A 6,686-nucleotide genomic window follows, 5' to 3' on the forward strand; every position below is an offset into this window, starting at 1 on the left:
ATGACCCAGCCATCCCACTACTGGGTAGATACCCAAAGGATTATAAATCATGCTGCTATAAAGACACATGCACACGTATGTTTACTGCGACACTATTCACAATAGCAAAGACTTGGAATCAACCCAAATGTCCATCAGTGACAGACTGGATTAAGAAAATGTGGCACATATACACCATGGAATATTATGCAGCCATAAAAAAGGATGAGTTTGCGTCCTTTGTAGGGACATGGATGCAGCTGGAAACCATCATTCTTAGCAAACTATCACAAGAACAGAAAACCAAACACCGCATGTTCTCACTCATAGGTGGGAACTGAACAATGAGATCACTTGGACTCGGTAAGGGGAACATCACACACTGGGGCCTATCATGGGGAGGGGGGAGGGGGGAGGGATTGCATTGGGAGTTATACCTGATATAAATGATGAATTGAGGGATGCTGACGAGTTGATGGGTGCAGCACACCAACATGGCACAAGTATACATATGTAACAAACCTGCACATTATGTACATGTACCCTAAAACTTAAAGTATAAAAAAGAAAAAGAAATCAACAACAAAAACCAACTGTAGGTCAGAAAGTTTGAAAACTTTAGAATCAGACATGTCTGAGCTCCAATCCCAGCCAAGCCACTTACTGCTTAGATTTGAGAATTTTAACCGCTCAGCTTCTTGTGTGTGTGTGTATGAGTATGCAAATAAGAATGTATGTTGTATCAATCAGTGTTCAATAAGAATACAGAAACCACTCTAAAAATCTAAGTAGAGAAAGATTTAATGCAAGGAGTTTGTTACAAAGTTGCAAGAAGGTTTGGAGACCATAACCAGGGAAAGCAGTTACCCCAAAATCTGGAAGCTACTACCAATCTGGATTTAGAGGAGCAAATAGGAGAAAAGTTATCACCCAAAGATCCAGAAGCTGGAGCCCATGAATCTGCACCAGCTACTGATGCTATTGGGGTTTGTATTGCTGATGCTATGCAACCACCTCCACTTTCGCTAGGCAGGAGCCACTGCTGCTGATGGTGCCAGAGGCACTGCCAGAAACAGAAGGGCTTTTTCGTTTCTCTTCCCTTCAGACCTAATTGGAGCCAAGCTGACAAGGGAGTCTGAGAAATGTGTTTTTCAGATTTCCAGCCCTGGCGGTGCAGAGAAGATTATAGAAAACCTTCCGTGGGAATGAGCACCAATAGACAATATCTGCTATGTGTATTCACATGCATTATAACTCTTGGTTGCATGTAGTAAAACCCAACTTAGGCCGGGCGCAGTGGCTCATGCCTGTAATCCCTGTACCTTGGGAGGCCAAGGCGGGTGGATCACTTGAGGTCAGGAGTTTGAGACCAACCTGGCCAACATGCTGAAACCCTGTCTCTACTACAAATACAAAAAATTAGCCGGGTGTAGTGCAGGCGTCTGTAATCCCAGCTACTTGGGGGACTGAGGCAGGAGAATCAGTTGAACCTAGAAGGCAGAGGTTGCAGTGAGCCTAGATTGCACCACTGCATTGCAGCCTGGCCAACAAGGCGAGACGCTGTAAAAAAAAAAAAAAAAATCCAACTTAAAGTGATGTAAGCAAAAAGGGAATTTATTGATTTAAAGAGCTAAAAAAATCTATGGTCAGATTTCAACTTCATGGAAAAGGTAAATCTACAGGTTAAATTCATATTGTTAGGCACCTGTCTCCATCCCTTGCTTTGCTTTCTTTGAGTTAGCTTCATTCTTAGGAAGGTTCATCCTTCCTTGTGGCAAGTTGTCCCTCAGGCTTATGTTCTATCAGTACCTCTTGTCGAATAGTTCCAGGAAAATTCCTGGATCTGATTTTTCACTGGCTCAAATTTTGTCATGTGCCTATCTCTGAATTGATCACTTTAACTTAGATAGGCCAATCCTGGATTAGGAACGTAGCACTGAAGTGGGTTGTGGGACTGCAGTGGTTCCCATCTGAACCACATGGACAAAGAGTGGGGAGGGGATGGGTCTCCAAAGACAACAGATGTGCTATTACCAGTAAAAGGGGGAAGGGTTACTGGGCAGATAATAATGGCAACAACAGATGTTCATGATGGGATAATACTTACTTTGTGAAGGTCTTCTTGTTCCCTTTCCAACCCTCCTTCTCTTCCTCAGCTAAAGAGTTTAAAAGTATTGATATCAGCCTGGTGTGGTGGCTCATGCCTGTAATCCCAGCACTTTGGGAGACCAAGGTGGGCGGATCACAAGGTCAGCAGTTTGAGACCAGCCTGACCAACATGGTGAAACCCTGTCTCTACTAAAAATACAAAAATTAGCCAGGTGTGCTGGCAGGCACCTGTAATCCCAGCTACTCAGGAGGCTGAGGCAGGAGAATCATTTGAACCTGGGAGGCAGAGATTGCAGTAAGCCAGGGCTGTGCACTGCACTCCAACCTCGGCAAAAGAGCGAGACTCTGTCTCAAAAAAAAAAAAAAAAAAAAAAAAGAGATATCACTAGGTATTAAATACCTCAACCTCTGCTACTCCCACCTTTTGCTCTACATGCACCCCTGTGCTCACCCCTCTCCCTTCAGTCTGTGAAGGTAAGGTGTCCAGTTCTCCTATGTGAGCCCTTGATCCCACCCTCTCTCATCACCTCCAGGATCCCCTGATCTCTCATCTTTTTTCTCTTTTTTCAAATGCATCATATCTACTGATAGCTTTTAGTAGTTTACACCCAATGTTCAAGTCTCTACTATCTTTTTATCAAAAAGACAAAACAGAATATTTTCTTTTACCTGAGAGATTCATTTTACCAGAAAATTTCATTTTATTTTTTAATTTCCTTTTTTTATTATTAATACTATTTTTGATTGGAAGTCATAATATATATTTATGGGGTACAATGTGATGTTTTGATATATGTGTGCAATGTGGAATGATTAATTAAGCTAATTAACATATCCTTCACCTCACCTACCTACAATATTTTATGGTGAGACATTTGAAATTTATTCTCTTGTTATTTTGAAATATACAATACATTGCTATTGACTTTAGCCTTTTTGTTGTTCAATAGATCTTGAAACTTATTCCTCCTGTCTACCTGGAACATTGTACCCTTTAATCAACAACTCCCCATTCCCTTCCACCCCTGCCCCTCCCACACCCCCACGCCCCTGGCAACCACCATTCTACTGTCTACTTCTATGAGTTCAACTTCATTAGATTCCACATATAAATGAGATCAGGCCGGGCACGGTGGCTCAAGCCTGTAATCCCAGCACTTTGGGAGGCCGAGACGGGCAGATCACGAGGTCAGGAGATCGAGACCACCCTGGCTAACACGGTGAAACCCCGTCTCTACTAAAATACAAAAAACTAGCCGGGCGAGGTGGCGGCGCCTGTAGTCCCAGCTACTCGGGAGGCTGAGGCAGGAGAATGGTGTGAACCCGGGAGGCGGAGCTTGCAGTGAGCTGAGATCTGGCCACTGCACTCCAGCCTGGGTGACAGAGCGAGACTCCGTCTCAAAAAAAAAAAAAAAAATGAGATCACGTAGCATTTGTCTTTCTGTGTCTAGATTATTTCATTTAATATAGTGTCCTCCAAGTTCATCCATGTTGTCACAAATACAGGATATCCCCATTTTTAAAGATGGAATAGTATTCCATTGTGTCTATAATCACGTTTTCTTTATCCATTCATCCATTGATGGACACTTAAGTTGATATCATGTCTTGGACATGAGCATGCAGATATCCCTTCAACATACTGATTTCAGTTCCTTTGGATATATACCCACCAGTGGGATTGCTGGATCATATAGTAGCTCTATTTTTAGTTTTTTGAGGAACCTCCACACTGCAAAAACTGAATTTTTTTTTTGTTTCAAGGATTCATGTAGGAGAATCTCACATCCCTTTGCAACTATTGTCTATTCTTTCTTCCAAATTTCTCAAAAGGGGGCTCTGCACTTATTTGTTCTACTTCCTCATTTTCCATTTGCTCAATTCATTGCATTGTGGCTTCTGCCTCCATTTTCTGCTAATACAGATCAAATCATGGGGATCCATAACCTCCATGTTGCCAAATTCAAAGGACATATATATATTTTTTTTTTGCCTTGACCTTATTGGAAATATTTTCTGCATTTGATGTTGTTGACCACTTCTTCACCTTTGAAAGTCTTTCCTCTCTTGGATTTCTTCCATGACAGTACTCTTCCCTGATTCTTCTTTTACCCTTCTGCTAATTCTCAGGTTTCTTTTTGACTGTCTTTTTCTGTGCTGGCTCCTAAACACTGGCATTCCAGAATTCAGTTTCATTCCTTTTCTCTTCTCACCCTATACTCTTCTAGGTGGTTGTTGGAATAGTCCTGTTGAACCAGGCTTGGTTGCTCACCCCTGTAATCCCAGCACTTTGTGAGACCACAGTGGGAGGATTGCTTGAGTGCAGGAGTTCCTGACCTGCTGGGGCAACACAGTGAGACCCCCATCTCTTCATAACCAACAAACAAAAGAATAGTTCTGGTGAAGAAGGGTATTGGATTGAGAAAATTTTTGCCAGGTCTTGAATTTGACTGAGGAATTCCACTTCATGTAGTATGTGGGAAGACTTTATTCCTTATACATGTTCCAAATGAAAACCACCATCAAGAAGAAAAGAGGTGTGTCAGATCAATCATAAGAAAAATTACAATACCAAAGCAGTATTTATATATAGTGGAGGATAACGCTGCCTTCATTCCAGAAGTGTCTTTACTTTTAATAGAGATGAAAGCTCTATACTTTCATATAGGTTACTTGGGTGCCAACTGTCTAGTAATGCTAATTAGCTAGACTACCAAACCAAATAGCATAAAGCCACTACTCTTGGTAAGTGACTGTAGATGGATTTGCTTATAATTCAATTTTTTCCTGATAGGTCCAAAGTAATAATTTTCAAAACTGCTGCCTCAGAGGAACCCACATTGGTCAGAACCATATGCAGCATCTGAAGTGGCTCATAGGCTATTCATTGGTTGCTCCCACAGCATAGAAAGCATCAGAAGAGGGAAGAGATTATAGTAGAGAAAGGATGGGTGAAAGGCACAGGTTGATTCCCCATTGGTCAGGAGACTTTGCAGACCTCAGAGAAGATCAGGAATTCAGAAAGACTGCCTGTGGGTCAAACACATAAGGAAGAAGATGCCCATGTGAACTGCACATGGGCATCCCTAGCTAATTAGACTCCTTCCTTCAACCTCATCATGCAATCTGTGTCCTTCTTACCCGAAGAGATTTCCCTGAATACTGCAGCCTTCCTGCTCAATGAGATTGGGAAGACAAATATTTTGGTGTGCTATCTGTAAATGGGTGATACTTCTGGATTTTTTTTTTATTTTATCAAAAATAAATCTGGATATCATTTTTTTCTCTACAATTCCATAGCTAATCAACCAATTGATCACTGATTTCTGGGAATTCTACCTCTTGAATATTTATTAAACCTATGCAATTTTCTCCATCCCTAGTCCCACCACTAGAGTCCAAGCCAACATCATCTTTAACCTGGTCTCGTGCTTCCTAACTGGTCTACATTCTTTCAATTTTGCTTTCCTCCTATCTATTCTTCCTCAGGAGCTGAAAGCGATCTTCTAAAATGCGACTGTGAACATGCCCCTCTCCTGCTTCAAACCCTTCCATGATTTTCCATTGCCCTTAAAATAAAGGTCAAACCCTTAGCCCAGCATACAAGGCCCTCCTTGATCTGGTACTTTCCCACCTTCCTATTTCATCTTATGCGATTCTCCACTATCACACCTGCGTTAGGCTGTTCTTGTGCTGCTATAAAGAAATACCTGAGACTGGGTAATTTATAAAGAAAAGAGGTTTAATCGGCTCACAGTTCTGCAGGCTATACAGGAAACATGGCATCAGCATCTGCTCGGCTTCCAGGGGAGTTTTTACTCATGGCAGAAAGCAAAGTGGGAACAGGCATCCCACATGGGCTGATCAGAAGCAAGAGAGTGTGAGGGGAGGGGTGCCATACACTATTCATTTATTTGAGATGCACAGACTGGAGTGCAGTGGTGTGATCTCAGTTCACTGTAGCCTCCGCCTCCTGGGTTCAAGTTATTCTCCTGCCTCAGCCTCCCAAATAGCTGGGACTACAGGTGCCCACCACCATGCCTGGCTAATTTTTTTGTGTTTTTAGTAGAGATGGGGTTTCACCATGTTGACCAGGCTGGTCTCGAACTCCTGACCTCAGTTGATCCGCCCTCCTTGGCCTCCCAAAGTTCTGGGATTACAGGCCTGAGCCACCGCGCCCGGTCATGCCACACATTTTTAGATAACAGATCTCACAGGAACTCACTCATCATGGGGAAGACAGCACCAAGCCATGAGTGGTCCGTCCCTATGACCCGAACACCTCCCACCAGGCCCCACCTCCAGCACTGGGGATTATAATTCAACATGAGATTTGATCGGGGCAAATATCCAAACTATATCAACACCCATACTGACCTTCCTGTACTTCTCCTGCTACTTGGAATACTTTTCTCTTCTCCTGGCTGACCCTTCATCCCTTTCCCTCACTGAACTGTCACTTCCTATGAAAGCCTCCTAAACTTCCCAGGCCAACTTAAACCCACTCACATAGCTCCCTGTACGTCTCCTTCAAGATACTCATCACATTCCTAATTACATGTTTAATGTCTCTTTCCCCTGTTAAATTTCAAGCTATA

Source organism: Trachypithecus francoisi, unplaced genomic scaffold (assembly GCF_009764315.1).
Source record: "Trachypithecus francoisi isolate TF-2019V2 unplaced genomic scaffold, Tfra_2.0 Lachesis_group8, whole genome shotgun sequence".
NCBI classification, from domain to species: domain Eukaryota; kingdom Metazoa; phylum Chordata; class Mammalia; order Primates; family Cercopithecidae; genus Trachypithecus; species Trachypithecus francoisi.